The following is an 18,667-nucleotide window of genomic DNA, read 5'->3' as shown; positions in this document are numbered from 1 at the left end:
AAACCTCGCTGTGCACACAAGCCCAACAGCTGCTATTTCTTGAGCAGTTCATAATTCATGCTTTCTAATTTACTTTACCTATAGCAAGCTAACAGATCTGCACTTAGATTTTGTTGAAAGCAGAAAAGAGGGCAACAATACTGATGACACTGGAAATGATGACAGGCAGCCTTACATTATCCAAGTGGAAAGGTGACAAAGTCATGCTGAGGTAAGACCAGGAGAGGGTCAAAGTCAATGAACATTGAAATAGCCCCTTGTACATGACCGGGGGCAAAAAAGGAACTTCATTTGAGAACTGAGTTATGTAAACAGCCCTTTGACATGCGGGAGAGTTGTACCAAAGATGGGGGTTGAACAAAGAGCTGAAAGAAGCAGCAAATATTTGAGGCCTCAGGTGTGTCATGAGTATGAAAGTTAATGTCAGCAATGGTGCAGAGAAAAAGACTATGAAGGAAGAAAGAACAAAATTAAGTTGGTATGTAGATGAGTAGAATGAGGTAGAGAGCAAAAGGCATTAGCATGTTACAGGACTGAAAACTAGAGTCAAACACAGAGAAGAGTATAAGGGAGGGAACTTGGTGATATAAACCATTTTTAATGCATATCCTTCAGCACTGTGCTTGAGCTCTGGGGTTTGTATCATACCACATTAAAACATAGTACTTTGTATGATGGTACTTTATGCTATCTGCATGATCTCAGTTCCCCTTCCAGGATATCAAGAAATAACATAACTCATTGTTTTCTGCCCTTCCACCACACACCAGCATGACTGCAAGCTCACTCCCTCTTTTTTGTTAGGCTCTTTGTGGGTCAAGCTTCTCTTTTTCTTTTCTCTTTTTCTTTCTTTATTTTTAAATAAAGGATATAGATTTGCTATGTTTTTCTGTCCCTGTATTTGCTTCCATGTTACCTCTCTGATGTCATTCTCCTCCCAGTGTTAACCCTCAGTACTCTTAAGAATGTCTGTTCAATTAAATTAAGTCTGAATCTGTCCCAGTTCAGGAGTGGTTGAAAATTATTAACATTCTGAAGACTGCTCAGTATCCTTTTTGAAATGAACTGTGATCATGGTCCAACTCCTGGTGGATGGTCCACATCTCCCATGCACTGTTACAGCTGGCACTAATTGGCACCCTCGTTCTCAGTCTTAGTAGGCAGGTTAAGCACCAGATTGTGCAATGAATTATTTTATCACTCCTGGGTGTGATCTACCTGTGTCCAAGTTGAAGCAGAATTCAGAAGCAGCAAAGGAAAGCCCAAGTAATTACTGCTTTTGCTGTGCCATCTCTGTGACTCAGATCGACGGGGCTTTTCACATTTTGCAGTCTTGGAGTCAAATGTGAAACAAAGTCACTTATGAGATGTCCTTGAAAATCTATTTCTATTTTTATAATTCTTCAGTGAAGGATAGAAATCCGAATGCTAACACAATTACAGGTTGGCAGAAATATTTTATTACCTTGATTGTGGATGAGAAGTAATTCTCCAAAAAAGAAAGAGGGAACTTATCATCCCACGCTTCAGTGGGATTCTCAGACATATTCCATTAGAAGCCGAGTGCTATAATGTCAGATGGTGGGTCCCCCAGGCTCCCTGGCAACCTGCATGCGACTAAGAAAGAGGCAACAGCTTGCTTCAAGTATCCTTCCTAGAGATGACATAGTTAGATAAACCCAACAGGGAGTATAGCACGTGGAGGGAGCAGTCTGGTAAGAGGAAACCATTCCCTGTGGGACTGGCTCCATATTGCCACATGAAATGTTCAAAACACTGCTAGCCAGGAAAGTTGAATTTATTGCTTAATGAGCAGAGGACCCGGAAAAGATCATTGACAACTGCAGTGTAAACACAGCCACTTAATAGGGTGTTACTGAATGCCAAGAGGAAATTAAAAAAATCTGTCCTACAAGCAGCACTTTCTACCATATAGAATATGATTGGAATAAATAGAGAACACAGAAAGCAGCTGTAGAGAACAGATGAGATATTGGATATGGTGGAAAGAAGAGAAGAACTTATATCCAGAGGGCATTTTTTAGACTGCATTGAATACAAGAGTTGTGTAAAAGAAAAGATGAAGGAAGACAAGTTAGAATAACAGTAGCAGAGTGACAGAAGTAACGCAAAATGACACTGTGACATTATTAAGAAGCTCAGCAACGCACTCAACCTCCATCACAATGTCATCAGGACAGATGGCAACAATTGGCAAAGACAAGGCACAGCATGTCTGGAAAGCAATAAGAGCCTATAGAAGAAAAGAAATCATATGAGCAGCTATGGAAAACACAAGAGAATACTACAGATTTTTGTAGAGGTAAAACAACAATTTACCATCCACCCTATGCGTATTTGTCGCAACTGCCTAGTACATATGACATAATTTCCCAATTTGTCAAAGATTTGCAAAGAATCAGGGCTTTCAAAGAACTCATTATTATAATTTATTATTCCTTTTAGTACCTGTGAGACCGATTGTGAAGGACTGTATCATGCTAGGTACTTATCTAAATATGAATTTAAAAATAATCTCTGCAAAATGACCTTACAATCAAAATACAGCATGAAACAAAATATTTGGTTGTGGGTGCAAGGAGGTACAGATGCCAAGAGGTATAATGAAAAATGCTGGTTTCCTAGGAGTGTCAGCAAAGGTCAGAGAGAAATGATAAAAAGAGGAAAGTAAATCTATGGGGAATGTGGCAGTATTGGGTCATAAAGATCTAACTTTTAAAATTAATTGAAAAAAAAAAACAGGACAGCAACAACATACATGAAGGACAGAAATAATAAACCTCAGATAGGAAGTAGAAACTTGAGGAAAAAAATGTCAAATGTACAATTAGACCTGTATTATCTAATAGTGCAACATCTGAGACCAGGAAGGCACTAAATAAACAAATTTTTGAGAAACAGACCAGTTCAGCCAAAATGGTGTATGCCAAGCAAGACACATGAAGCTTGTTCTTCCTGCACCAGGGTCATCTGTCATGAAGTTCCCTCAGTATTGCTGGGCAGTATAACAAAAAATTGAGCCTCCATATGTTGAGCTCCCACTGGAGGAGAAAGTTAAACTTTTCTGGCTAATTGAGCTCCTGGAAAAAAGGTTTAAAAAAATCTTCACATGGTAGTGCAGTGGGTGCAAGAGGATTGAAGAAAAAATATTTTACTAGCAATAGTTAGAATTACATGGGCTTTGGTGGGACACCTTTTGTCTGAGAAGGGCTATCCACATTTTTTTCTTAGCAGAATTTAATATTATTTATTTTTTCCTCTTTATTTTTCCTCAAAGACCCATTTTGAATATGAGTTAAGAGAAATTTACAGAAAGGTGGAGAGCGGCAATACATAAAAAGGAATGTGAGAAGCCGTATGTGGCACCAGGCCCTGCTGTTCAATTCCACGTGTGTTGGGTATTTGTTTGACCCTTCCCAGCTGTTGTGTACTTCCTGATCCCCCGGATAATATGAGCCCCTTGCCTGATCAGCTTCCAGATGCTATACTGTTCCCAGTTCCTCCTGATCATAAGTCTCAACACCAACTCAGTTCCAGCTGCCATAACTCTCATCCTTCCTCAGCAAAGAGCTCCCTACCCACCGGTTCCCCCAAATGTCATAACCTGCCTGACCCTCCCCAGCTGTTGCAATCCTCCTGATCCCACACTGTAAAACCTCTTTGATTTGTCCCTTCCCAGCTGCTCTGCCCATTACCACTGAAGGCTGTGGTCCAGATCCTATCTCCTTGAAGTGTCCTACAAGTGCAAAAATTTACTATTATAGCTCATAGATTCTTTACAGGATATAACTTTTCGTCCAGATTGCAGAAAAAAAATTTCTACTTCAGTAGATTTACAGTGGTAAAAAATCCTGACTGAATGTAGATTTATCAGCATCTAGAATATTATAAAATTACATGCTATAATACATACTATTTTGAATACACGATATCAATATTATATTAATTGTATGTTATATAGCCAATATGAAATGTTTTTATTGGAAGATTATGTAGACTACACACATAAATCAATGAAATTTAATAATGAGCACAGTATAATGCAATCAATATCCTTAAAATTTACTTTTATGTATGGTAACTGAAATGAAACTGCACAGAAAACTGTAGCTGCCTTTACTTTACTTAAGAGCTGACCACCAAACCTAGGCCTCAGACGTCTTTATCCCATTCTAACAGCATAGTCAAAATCTTCTTAACTTGTTTCAACTTCACATTGTAAAACTGATCCAAAGAAATAGAGGCATAAAGGGAATTCAGGGATCCTCAAAACTTAATATTGGGATACAGAATTTTCTTTGTATATAGATTGTTACAAGAAAAAGATTGATTTTTCAAACAAAACTGTTAAACACATTAGGGGAATAAGCTCATAGTTTACATTATTTTGATATCTCTTGAATATACATTAAAAGGATCACAAGTCAGAGTTTGATACTATTTCACTTGAATAGTTTTCTCTAGAATTGCTAGAGTTCTCTGTACACCAATTGTTATTGTCTTCTTCTAAAAGATTCAATTATCTATTTACGAGAGGAGAAAAAACACAAGATAAAATGTGTAACTCTGATCATCACTCCTCTAACTCAATCCATATTGAGTATATGGAGAAAGGACCTGTGCTTCAATATCTGTCCAAGTCAGCCACACCAAGGTAAGTAGCAGTCAACAGAATAATGTCTTCTTCTTTTCAGTAGTGGACTATTCCACCTCTACCCAGTTTCACTGTTGCCCCATATACATTGTTAAAGGTGCTTTGATAGTTCTATTAGCTGTCCTACCACGTTTGCTGTTATTTCACATCCATTTCATGACCCTTAATCACATGTTGGTTAAGTAAACACCAGTACCAGCTATGGTATTCCCAGCTGGGGATGTGCACCCATTCCTTGCAATGGATGAGCCACAATAGTAGCTACAGGTATCAGGAACACCAGTTTAGATAAAGGAATATTGGATCAGGGCATAGTCTTACAAGCATGTCTATGCTATCCTCTAGACTTTATAGCAATCATAGATTTGGCTACATGCAGTCAACTGAGAAACTGATGCCTGAAATAATCATCACTTTAGGTAGTTCTAGACATGAGGAACTTATAGATCCGAAAAACTGATTTTCGATCATACAAAGGAAATACAGCAATGTAACCTTTCAGCATTTTGAAGAGATTCTTTTTTTATTCTTTTTTTATTTTTTATTTATTTTTTATTTTTAAAAATATTTTTAAATTTATTTTTAAAAGCATGGATTTGCTAATGGTGCTGCACAGCAGTCCCTATAAGTGGTAAAAGACCATTTATGTCTTCTTTTAAATAAGAATGTAATCTAAAACCCATGCCTTCCTTCCCCTCTGTACATGCTGGAAAGAAATAAGAATAAATTCATCTCAGACTCACTAAGAGCAATTGTATCTTCTGATTCCACACATTTGCAAAACTGTGCTGTTAATTGCATGACAGATATTTCTGACACACTTCCATTTCAGTACAGTCATCAGTATGACAAAGGCAAAAAAACAAAACAGGAAACTGGAAAACAAAAATGACAGCAAGATATTTTAAGTCAGACACACTTAGGTTTTCTTCAAAACTGACAAATTAATTTGTTGCCCTATAATTCTGAATTTGTAGCAAAGTACAAAATAACTTTAACAAGATTTTTTTGTAATTGCATTTTTTTTCATTAACAAGATATTCTAAACCAAATTATATAAATGATATAACAAAGTGAACAAGCTAATAAAGATGGAATGCCTCAGTGTCAATTTAGAGAGGCAACTGTGGGGAAATGAGAAAAACAGGTAACATTTCTTTTTCAGGGAAAGATACTTTCAGATACTTTTCCTCTATGCCAAATTCAAATGAAATGCTTTCTACCTTATTCCCTAATAGTGACAAGGGTTAGTCATTAAATGGTTTCTTTCAGTTAGTAGCCAGAGTAGCATTTTAACATCTTCATTGTATAAGGACACAATTTCCAGTAGAAGTTCTCAGAAGAAAATGTCTGACAAGGACAATGAAGAGCAGGCAAAAGGTGAGGGTGGAGATGCAAAGGAGATGCACACTCACAGCTGGTAGGTTAAATGTCTGCCTCAGACTTGGCAGTTTCTATTAGCAGCAGTCCCATGGATGACAGTTTTATATATATAGGAGTCTGAGGACGAGTGCAGTTCATAAATTTGGAACAAATGCAGAAAATTATTATTTGCTCAGGAGTCAAAAACCACTCATTTTCCTTTGTGTGTGTAAGAGAGAAAAAGAGAAATCTCTATGCCTCAGTTTCCCATTCATAAAAGAAACAATCAGGTAATTTTATTCCTATCACAGCATGTTTAATTCCTGATGCACAAATATTTGTCATCGCCTTTCTTAATGCATTTGTTCTGCATAAAATTGAAAATTTTTGTTCATTTCATTAATAGGATGTGTTTTGTAGCATCGGGCACTCCATTGATTTTAATCTCAATTCCTACATTTGAGTTACTGCTGAATTCTTCTTTTCTAGATAAATGCAACACCTTTCATTTCTATCTTCTTCCATCCCATATGTGAAGACTAGTTACATAGAATCCCTTGGGGTCAGAAGAGACCAGAAAGCCAGCCTGTTTGGTTAGGCCCCAAGGCCTGGCCTCAGGCACAAGTATGTACAGTCAGAGAGTCATTCTCATCCTGAGCACATATGTAATGTTTTTTATTGTTAATGGAAGTGATGCACTTACACTGAAAGACCTGATATTTTGTTGTTTCTCCATTGAGAGTATCAGAAATAGAGATCAGAATTATCCAACCAGGCAAGGAAATGTCTCCCCAGGGTTTGCTCCTCCTTTGCAGAGGAGTGACCTGTGATCCAACTTTTGAAATGAGAACTGTGATGTGTTCTTAAACTGAAGAATGTTTGATTATTATTAGTGAAATTCTCCCAAAACCTGGAGCAGTGCCAATGGACCATTCAAAGAGAACCACATCAGCAGGTTCTGGCATGGTAGGTATAGCTGACATTGACAAAGTAAAGTTGTTCACAAATGAGAGCAATAAGTATAGATATTACATCTCAAGAGGAGTTGCTCTGAGCTGAATTCTGCTCTATTATGCTTAAGGATATATTTCCTAAAAAGGAAATTATATTCTCCAAGCCTGTTCATGCAGGTGAGGTTGCCTTAAGTTTGCCACCCAAGTGAGGGAGTAAAAGGAATTACTACAAGCTACCCAAAGTTACATTGAAAACTTGATACACAACCCTTTAAAATCACTGCGTTCCTTTTAAATCAAATCTTTGATGTCTCATGGTACAAACATTCATGCTCCAACTCTGTAAACTTTAGTCAGAGGTCCATGTTTATGATGGAAAAATATCCACAACAGAGATATCAGGATGGTACTGGCTCAGTTCAAATCATCCTTAAGTGTTTTCTGCTTCACACCCGCCTCTCTTATTTTAAGGCAGCCCAGTTCCATACTTCATTGTTCAGTCATGCAGTCTGAGAGGAGGAAGAGGAAGATGAGCAGAGTGGCAGTGCTAACCAGTAACTCCTGTGTAGATGCTCTGAGCACAACAAGACTCTGCTGGGCTGGAAGGTGCTATTCCACAGCTTAGCTTAGTTTGTAGCAGTTCATCGTGGACTAAACGGGCTGTTTCCAGCTCACAAGCCTGCCAGATGGCTGTAGCTGTCTGGGCACCCTGATCATAAGATGACTGGGACAGCGACCGGCTCTGCTGGTGAGTCACTGAAGATGGGACAAATGGGAGCTGATCAGGATGGCAACTCCACTGAAGTGAGGACTGCGGCTTGGATCAACAGCTCTCAGCCAGCTGTCATAGCACAAGCATTTATTGTTAGTGAAGGAAATGAGGGGGAAGAAAGATTGTGGTTTGACTGAAAGGTGACATTTTCTAAAGATTTGGAAATAGAATTTCCATGGGAAATAGGATTCAGTAGTTTTGTAAGTCCTTGGACGTCAAAATAATAATTTTTAAAAATTGTCTCATTATTTCACTGACAGGATTTAAACAATTCAAGAGCACATGCAGAGACAGCAAGACAGACAGAAGTGCTATATTTATATACAAATGACCCTAAACTTTGTGGCTCCATGAGAGATTCATCAATCTAACAAAGTATTGTAGAATAAAAGTCCAGCATTTTCTGGCAACTAGTCCACAGAAATAAATTACATAAGTTATTTCTTAGCCTTTCAGGATTCAGGAAGAAAGATGTTTACCACAGGACAGGGCGTTTGTATATAGGTTTGGAAATACTGTTCATATTGTTGTTAGCAGTGTTGGTGTTACTGCTGTTGTCGTTATTATTCAGATTTTTCCCTCAAAGTGAAACCCCCCCTCACATTTGGATGATTAGACCACATTTGGCCAACACTCCACCAGATAGAAGAGCGTTCCTCCTTTGTATATTCAGAACAAGTTTCATGAGAAGTATCTCAGAAACATCTGCCTTCATTATAATTATATTTCTATTTCAGCTGCACCAAGCTATTTACAGATGAGCCTGTTCATAAAGAGCTTTATAATTAAGCAAACAGAAATATCTTTTTATAGGATGCAGATCTAGGGGTGATAATCACACACAAAATACACAGCAACAGTTGCAAATAGAGTGTTTAATGCTAGTTATATAGTTAGTGATATGCTCAATAAAGCCTGACACGTCTTTGTTCCTAAATGTAAGAAAATATGGTCTTTACTACACAACTGTGTAAACTGCCTTTTTCATATACAAAAGGCCATACATTTCAGGGGGTATAGCTTGAAAACCTTCATGAAAACAGGCCCTCATGTCTCCATTGCAATATGATTATCAAGCTCTCGGTGGAAAAAGGAGCTGACAGCACACATATGAATTTCAGATATGTAACATCTTCCCTATGCATGAACTGTGACCTGATATTTCCACTGATGGACACCAAAAGACAGAGAAGTGAAACAAGAAAGTATTGGCAGAAGGAAAACAGGCAATCTATTATTTTACCAGAATTACTGTCTGAGATATTTTCACAGTGCCTGTGCTCCAGAAATTCAACTTTATCTCTTCTGAAGAACATATTTGTCACTTATTTCTCTCAAGATTGCAAACTTGCTCTTTTGCAGCATTTTCTTGGAATTTTTATAACCATTTGTAGAGCAACAAGTGGGTTTGTAAACTGAACTGCTGTGATACACCATATGAATCCCAAGTGGGAGCAACATGCCAAAGAAAACCACACAAAGATTAAATTAAACTATACATGACACCTCATTTTTCAAAAAAAGACTTTATTTGTAGGAATTTTTATAGTGGGTTTTTTTTCCCATCCTCCCATTCAAATCAACCAAAATAGATGTCTGAAAGTAGACAGCAGAAAACAGGCCCCTAGATACGGCCTAAAAAATAGCTATGAACAGAAGTGATGAGTAAAATAACATACTTGCTAAGATGTTTGCTAAATCATGTGCAATCACTTTAATATGTATATATTCCAGGTAAACTAAATAGTCTAATTTGGTTTAGAAATGGCTTTATTTTCAAACCCTTGAACATATTATAAATATTCTAGTGAGATATTCCTAGGAGGATTTGAAAGAGAAATGTGTGGAAAATTTCAGTATTTATCAATATCCTTTAGTGTGAGTTCTTACAAGGATTAGTCATGCATTCTACTTAAGTTGGTTTCACACACTCAACATGGGTAGTTTGCCTGCCTGGAGCGCCTTTCCTTTGTCTGTTGAATACACAGAGTGAGGTACAGTGCTACAGATGTGAAATGAAGATACTCTCTTGCATTCAACTGCACCACCTCTAAATTGGTTTCTTCATTGCTATACCATGGATTTCAGAAAGCATTAAGTGGTTCTAATAATCATGTTAGCCAAACAATCTGAATCTCAATGATGGAATTACAAAAGTGTTCTGATGTCTGATTTTTACTTCTGTTTAATGGTGTCCCAGTAAGCATCCAAAAATTACTTCATTAAATTCCTTGAAACCAAAATCTAAACAGTAGTTAAGCACTGGGTAAGTTGTGACATTCCCTTCTTTCTCCAATCAGCATGTTATTCTCATTTCTCCAGGCTTCTCAACCAAGCTCTAAGAGAAGGACATCTTGCCATTCTCTCCATGCAATGAAGCATAATGGAGTCAAGAACTATCACTCTTAGGTGACACAACAATACAAATAAAAAAGAGTACAATATTTCTTCAGAACTGCACAGAGCAAGGGACTCGAACAGAAAAAAAGTATTATGCAAACAAGAATACTGTTTCTCTATTATGTTTTCAAGCACTAAAAACAAGCTTGTTTGTTCATTATCAAAGGGTTTCTGGTTTAAATTACAGAGGGGAGAAAGAAATATGTCTAAGTGACATATGTCTAAGTGAGGTTACAAGATGTTTCTTGCCTACAATGTGGACAGCAAAATCTCAGAGAAAATAGTGTCCCAAGGGATTAATGCTATTAAAAATATGACAGAAACCATATCTCAAGTAAAAATGGGCAAGGACCAGGCAATGTCCTGATGATCAACATGATCAGTCCCTGAAGCCTGGCTCAATGTGTGACTGTTAAGTTGTGGGAATGAGTGAAATTTATCAGCCCCGAAATCTCAAGTCACACACACAAAAAACTGAAAGCATCATTGCTGTCTGTTTCAGGTTTGCTCCAGTTGTAGCTGCCTAGCATCATTGTCCCTGTCAAACAGATTCCAAATGAACTGGTATTTCTAAAATTAGAGCTACATTTCATTAACTTCTTAGTCTGCAGCTTGTGAGACTAATAACAGTCCTAGATTTCAGTTGAAATTCCCAACTGGATAAAGTGTGGAAAGAGAAATGTTAAAGAAGAAATTAAAATTGATCTTATTGATGGTTTCCATCATCTCTCTCCATACTGCAATATGAAGTTGGAAGGAATGCAAATGCAAAACATCTGATTCTTGAAGTCTTTGCTCCCAGAGGTGCTGGTTCTGGGTTAAGCATTCACTTTCTGGCTCATTCCCAGCTTGCTATCAACTCACATTACTGCACTGTTCCAGACCAAAATCCAACTCCACATAAGAATGTTTGATAGAAATTGAGGAATTATAATGAAGCAGCTTTCTATCAATTGCTTTTGATTGTGTCTGACAGCTGAATTTAAATGACTGCTGGCAAGCATCAATTACTGGTGACTACTGGAAAGCCCTTCTAGCTGAACAAGTAGTGCAGCTAACTGTGTGCACATCAGGTGAGCTAAAGATTTCCAGATAACCTCAAAGCTTCAAACCTGTCACTATTAAGCCTGAAATGTTGGTAGAGTCTGTGTGAGATGCAAGTGTCAGTACTGTAAATGCTGTCTTGGGGCCAGCAACATGGCAGGAGGTTTTAGGTGTTGTCATATTCTCATGAGTCAAATCATCTCCTCCATGTTGTCCTTATGATATGGTCAGAACCTTATAATAGAACTCTTTGATGTCATTCACTGCAGGCTGGATGAAAGAATAACATGTAGTAGACAAATACAAAGCCTCTTAACTAGGGTTGTGATGTGTTGTGTGGGTTACGTTTCATCAGCATACTCATAGCATGCGCCTCTGACAGATCTGAGTTTGAGTCTTAAGGTGTGAAAGTGTCAAGCTATCATCAAGTCCCATTTTCCCATGCATCAAGTTTCTCATGTTTATCAGGAGAGGAGAGCCATACAGCTCCCCAGGGTGGATATCTCCTACTGTGACTGTAAAAAGGAAGAATAAGGATGAGAGTTGTAGCTGCCTTTATCAGTCTTCTCAGCCAAACAACAGGTTTTCACTTAGTTCCTCTGCAAAATCCTGGCAATGGAGCTTGCAGCTTCTTGTCAATATCAGAAGGAAAGGGATCTAGTTTTCCCATGTCCTTTAAAATGAGAGAAAATCCTTATGACGGGAAAAAAGGCGTGGAAGGATTTAGCTTGGACAATGCACGCTGTTAACCATCCATCATCCAATTGTTATTGTGATGCATGTGGTCTCCAATATCTGAACTGTGGGAATAAAAGCACTAGAGCAAAAATATTAACTTTTATAATATCTAATTCTTGGATTTCATTTAGATAGTTTTTAAACTATCCTCACAAGAAGAAAAGAAGAGTTAATTAAGGCTTCAGCTGAAGATTTGGAGAAGCTGAATAGGGATAGTCAGAATCTGAGATTGAAAGATAGTCAAGTCAAAGTAACTCTTAAAATCAAGCTTGGTAAACTGTCAAAATTACGTTGCCATTGGCTAAGGAAAAAAAAAAAAAAGGTGAATTACCAAAGTACATTGCTCTCTGTCTAAGGAAGTTTAATTTTAAAAGCAAGAGAGAAGGAGTAAGAAAAGGGCAGATAGACTGTCATCTTGAAAGCAAAGGATGAACTCAAAAGGGAAGCCCATCAGTCTTCTGTAGTACCTCTAAACCTAGATCCTAAAAAAGCCCAGCATTCAGATCACAAGGTGAACAGTGGTCTGTTGAGACACAGCTCAAGATGAGGGAGATTAAACAAATAAAAACATATCTTATTATTATACAATAGAAACTGACATTTTATTTACCTTTTCTAAATGTCCCTACAATTTTTTTTTTTTTTTCCTGGGGAGCTTAACCCATTGCTAGGCTAATTGTGCTTGTTTCTAGGAAAGTCCATGTAAAACTGAAAAATGAAATACAGAATAATAAATGATCACTGCAGGCAATAAATATTCAGTTAAGCTGAGATGGCCATAGAATAGTTGAGTACAGTGGGAGGCAAGGGAGCAATGCCTTGTTGTCTAAAATGTCACTTTTCCTCTGACATTTGGAGCTCCAGGTTTTTGGGAGCAACAGATCCAACTGCAGGAAGGCAATACATCTGCTCCTGCTCCTTCGCTCCGCTGCCCCAGCTCCCTGTTCTGGCACTACCATGGCACGACAACAGTCAGTCCCCCACAACACTTGCTCTACACCATGGTCAGAAACTGGGAGAGACAGTTCCTTTTCCCCATGCTCAGACAGACTCAGCCCCTGGTGAACCCTGAACATGAGCAGCTCATGGGTCAGGGCCAGAGGGAATCCCAGTGAGTTCATCAGGACAGGGGAAGATATGAGCTTACCGAACCAGAAAGAAGTTGAGGCAAGCTGGTCAAAAGAAACTTTTCTGGACTGCATTAGCCAAAATCCTCTGTGAAAGAAATTATTAATAACAAATGCATCTGTACAGCAGAATATAAAGTCCTATTCTATCTATATATGTTTGTTTTAAAAGAGCAGAAGGCTATTTAAAGCTGAATCAATAGTGGTACTACTGGAACTCATTTGGAATGGACAATGTTTGGCCTATTGTGTTAAATTCCTGAGGGTTTGCCTATTTTTGTATCAGATTACAGCTTTATTAGGTACAACTGTTTTTACATTGCATTTTTGTGATTAATGATGCTAAAAGGATTTTGGCATTTCAAATGTTGTACACAAACCTAATGGGCAAAATCTTCTGTAAACTTCTTCTAAGCTCTTGGCAAACTTTCCTCAGGAGCAAATATTAACTCCAGATAGTGTTTATTAGCTTTTATAAAATAATCACTGTAATAGTGGCATGTAATTGCTAGAGGTAAGGGAACATCCAGGCCAAGAATTAATCAAGTTTGAGCTCCTTAATAGAAAAAGGTCAGGAACAATTTATTTCTTGCTCAGTTTGTATTTAAAATAATGTAATTTTCCTCTGATTTTTGTTTCATATACCAAGAGTGATTTCATACACAACATTTCCTGAATAAATTGTGTTCTTAATATGAGATATGTCTGAACAGCAGAGTTCAGGACCCACTTCTTACTCTGACAAAGTATAGAGGCATTTGAACTTTAGATTTTAATTTGCATATTATATGGGGTAGAACAAGCAAAACATTCAGATCTGACTCCAGCACCATTGTCTTTTTTACCCTCTGCCCAAATTTTGCATGTTTCTGTAGGCAGGTTTTTATTCGAGTGTGTCCTGACGGCATCAGGCAAATGAGAACTTGTTCTTCAAAGGGATCAGAGTAAATATCAGACTCATTAAAGTTTTACTTGTAATAAATTATAGGGTACAGTTGATTTAAAAAAGTCACATCAGGAGAAATACTACCATGGCATCTTGTATATGGTGCTATTAATGTAACAGGCATAAAAGTCTCTTGCCATTGCACTCTAGAAAGTAAGAGACGCCTTCCTATTGAACAAGTGTGTACCAGTAACTCCTTGATCAGAAACAGTCTTTTGACAAGAGACATGAGGAAGGGTTAAAACATGAATATAGACATATCTAAGATATTACCAGGTGGGAAAAAAGCCTGGAATTGTCCCAAAATTGGAGTTCTGAGTTTAGTCCAGTATAAACACCACCATATAACCTCACTATTTGGGATACTAAGGTAGATTTATCATTTAGGGTTGACATTACTTCAGACACCTCTAGTTCCCACTCTGTGTGCAGTGAAGCTGTTAGTCATGCTTTTCTTTGAAGTTAAAGCCATAGTATAAGTTGCATATCAGGAGATGTGATCTCTCAGGCGCATCAAGCTGCATTAAGACGTCCAAGTTCAGCTTCAATAGAGACAGGTTCTTCTTGTTATCTCAGCTGACATCTCTGCAAAAAAATCAAACATACTTGGAAGCTTTGAGCACTGAGGATGACAAATTTGGAATGGTCTGTGTCCGTATTTGGCTCTCTTATCCTCCAAAGCAAGGTGGTTCCATCTAAAATGCTTTCTGGGTAAAGTCAACTCTGCATTCCTATCTGGAAGTTATCTGGGAGAATGCCAGTTTGCTCAGGCAAAGTCCATGCCTGTGATCAGCCTAACGATTTAACAGCATAGATAGCTGAGTCCTGGTAACTAGTTTTGTATGCTGAAGCTGGTAATTCACTAGGAAACAGAAGCTTCATGTATAATTATTCATAGGGGATTGTTTTGTCAGTATGTTCTGGAAACAAAGACATCCTTAGTCACAGGCCAGACTTGGAATCTGCCATTTTTCTGTTTGAAAAAACAGTGAGAGACTTGCCATGGAAGTTTTAAGGCAAGGGTCTTACCAACAGCATGAAGTGCTCTGTAGGAATAAGCAGTAATCAAAAGCACAACACTCACAGTGTGGAAATCCATCCATTCTCTAGTGCTAAATTTCATATTTTTATTTAAAAGAGCTCACAGAAACTAGTCCATTCTCCTTTTATAATCTGTTGAACATCAGCCATCAATCATATTTAATGTATATAAACACCTCTGCACAAAATCATAGGGGATTCTAATTCAAATAAAACTATTAACTATAAGCTTTGAAACTCCTTTTTTATAATCATAAGATTTGCCTTTAGATTTGTCCTGATCAAATCAAAGTTATTTCAATGTTATTATTTTCCTAACCCTAGCTTTCTAGCATATACTGTGAAATCACAATATTGTAGAGAGAAACATTGTAAATGGATAATGACTTGCAGTTGTTATGCATTACATCATGGAAAGCAGCGTTTCCCACTTCTTGATTCTGGAGCTTCACTTAGAAAACCTGCTATTTCAGTGCCTCACGGGGCTCCCCAACTCCACAGGTGTCAGAGCCTTCTATTTATCTAAATCACTTCTGCTATCAGCTGTGGAAAAGGTAGTATTAAATCCAAATATATAAGCCTTTCCAGACCTGGACTTCATCCAACTCCATGCAGACCCACACAGCTGTCTCTGAACACTGATCTCCAGGGCTCCAAGGGAATACAGATCAGAAAAGCCCACAATGACCCTCTCCAAAACCAGCACACGCTAAAGATTAGTTGATTTACATGGGCTGTATATTTAATGATTGCCCTGCAAGGTACACCTGACTGGATAAAACACAGTGATAATTTTTATGAACATTCATATTGGATGGTCTTTTTGGAGAACTAAATGTGGGCATGTAACTACTTTCCAAAAATATAATTACTTAGGTACCACAACGTACCACTTACATAGAAAGAGGGAGAGAGTGGAGTACTTCACTGGAGTATTCTTAAGTACCATTTACAAAAGTCCAGAGTAACACAATTGTTTTCAGCATTCCTCAGAAAAATCTTTAACAGGCCTTGAAGAAACAAAAGGAGTTTTCTTGCTTCTCTTCACAAATAGACTAACCACCATAGAAGCCTAAGTAAAGAATTTTCCTTCAGTTAAGAATCACTGCAAGAGAAATTAAAAATATGAGAGAGAAAAAGACTCTCCCCTCCTACTGCAGCTGGCCAGAGAGCAAGCCAGCATTTCCGACATCAGGACCACAGCAAATGGCAGCGTGCAACAGACAGCCTGAATTCTCACTCCACCATATATACCAGCATTCAAAAAAGTTCATATTCGTACTAAATGATGGCCCTGGTGAGAACAAATGCCATAGAATTTTTATCGTAATGCAATTTTATATTGCATATGTGAGAATACAGTGCTCACTGTATGGTTGAGTAAAGCTAAAATAAAGCTAGAAAATCTGTGTAATCTTGTGTTTGACAGTACAGGACAAATGTAATTTATGAATAGAAAAAGACAGAAGAAATGCAGAGAAAGAGCAAAGGAGAAAATTATAACATGAGATAGTCACCTGAAAAAGCACTCATCAAAAATTATAGGTTTCATCCATTTCTGGTCACTTAATATAGCTTCATGAAAACAATAGCTTTTAAAATGAAAATACACATCTCGGAAGTGAACACAGTTTTCTGACGGGAGCAGTCTACATAGAAGAAGCACAGAGACAGAACCAGAAATATATGTAGGACAAGACAAAGTTTGCTTCAGTGTAGACATGATCTGTGGGGAAGGACAAGGCCTCCTTTCTCTAACCATCCTGGAGATCATTTTTGTGGTATCCTAGAAAAGAGCTATACCTGCTGGCATATGTACCTCTGCATCTTTACCACTGGCAGTAAATTACGAGAAGAAAACAAAAACTGACTTGATTTCCAGTTCCTGAGGAATCTGCTCTGATTCAGTAAGTCACAAGTGTTATGTCCAAAGTATCATGGGGAGCAGGCTTGCACACTGAGGCACAGACTCACAACAAAGCCACACTTCTGTGCTTGTGATAGTGTTAGATATGTGTGTTTCAGACATAAAGTGAACCATAGGATGAAAGTCTAGCTGTAATTTTATAATCACTCATCCAGAAGCATATTGTTATGTCAGTGTGACACTTACTCCAGTGAGCAAATACAAAATCTTTTTCTAAATGGGTAATATCTACAGGGCACTGAACAATTTACTAATGATTAAAAACCAAAGTACTTGTTTAAAAGGTTCATAATCTAAATGAAAAGTATAGGTTTAAGAGAGATTGCATGATGTAAGAAGAAAGCTACTAGAAAAAAAAATTCTAGACAGAGCTCTTTGGATTTGGTACTTTTTAGAGAAAATTAAAAATCAAGATTTCCTAAAAAAAAGAGAGAACAATCCCACCTATTAAAGCCATAACAAGAAAGCATTTTGGAATATTACACATTTCTCAGTTATGTTCTTTTGGCATCTATTTTCATCCACTTTTTTGCAGAGCTTTCAGCCTATGACTGAACTGAAACCAGACAATCTTTCTTTCTGGTTCATGTATATTAGCTCGGTGCTGTTAGGTTTGTTTCTCCAAAACAGCAGGGTGCTGGGATTTTTTAAGGTCTCCACAGAAATTAAGAGGAGAGGCATATAATACCTTCAACTCAAATTTATTTCTTTTAATTCATTTTATATGCACTTGGGGCCTAAATAACTCAAGAGTAATTACTGAAAAGTAGCCTGTTGTGTGACTTGCACCCCTTTGTGAGCAGCTATTGCCTTAACTCCAGATGCAGAGTGTTTTGTAACATGACTACACTCCACATTCCCTTTGTGGAGTATACAGACAAGCAGTGGATCCATTTTTCACTTACATGTCAGAATAGCTAAGCATGTGTGTACAGTTACCAATTTATATAAAGGCCAGCAATCAATTACTGCTACTAGAAGGAGAACAGATGCAACTCCTCACAACTGTCTCTCTAAATAGTAGTACCTCCCAAGCCTACCCCAATAACAGATTAAGGTTGCTCCTGATAACACAATGAGTCCTTAATATTTTGACTAATAAATGCCAACCTCTGGAAATGTGGTCTTGCATAACAATAGCAATAACAGGCAAGAAATTTTAAGCATTCATTCAAGTTGCTGGTCTCTGTCCAAATCGTTACCACTAACAGTGTGGCTTGAAAACTTTAAAACATGCATTTGTTTAAACAGAGTCCACTTTGTGCAAGATGAAAAAGGCATCTCACACACAAAAAAAAAAAAAAAAAATTAGGCAGCTGCACAATGTACATATCATTATTACAGGTCTATAAGGGCTGTGTGAAATGCAAATCAATGCAAGGGTTATCAGAGTAAAAGGGCAGAAATGAGAAAAATCTGGAACCAGCTAGCCACATTTCTCTGAGCTAGGTAACTACATCTTTCCTCTCTTCATTTTTCCTCTCCAATACAAGCATCTGGAAAAAAATTAATAAGGTGTGTTGGGAGGGGAGTCATGTCTGAAACCTTTTTCCTTTGCTTCAATAAGCTGGAAATCTCAGGATCTCTTACAGCTGAGATTTTTTTCCTCCTCCATTCAAAGAAAGGGTAATGGGTTTTTCCTTCCTTAGCACAATGATTTTTTTAATTTTTTAATACATAAA

Source organism: Motacilla alba, chromosome 3, assembly GCF_015832195.1.
Source record: "Motacilla alba alba isolate MOTALB_02 chromosome 3, Motacilla_alba_V1.0_pri, whole genome shotgun sequence".
Classification (NCBI taxonomy): domain Eukaryota; kingdom Metazoa; phylum Chordata; class Aves; order Passeriformes; family Motacillidae; genus Motacilla; species Motacilla alba.
The sequence above is the reverse complement of the archived record's forward strand: the minus strand, read 5'-3'. Positions refer to the sequence as shown.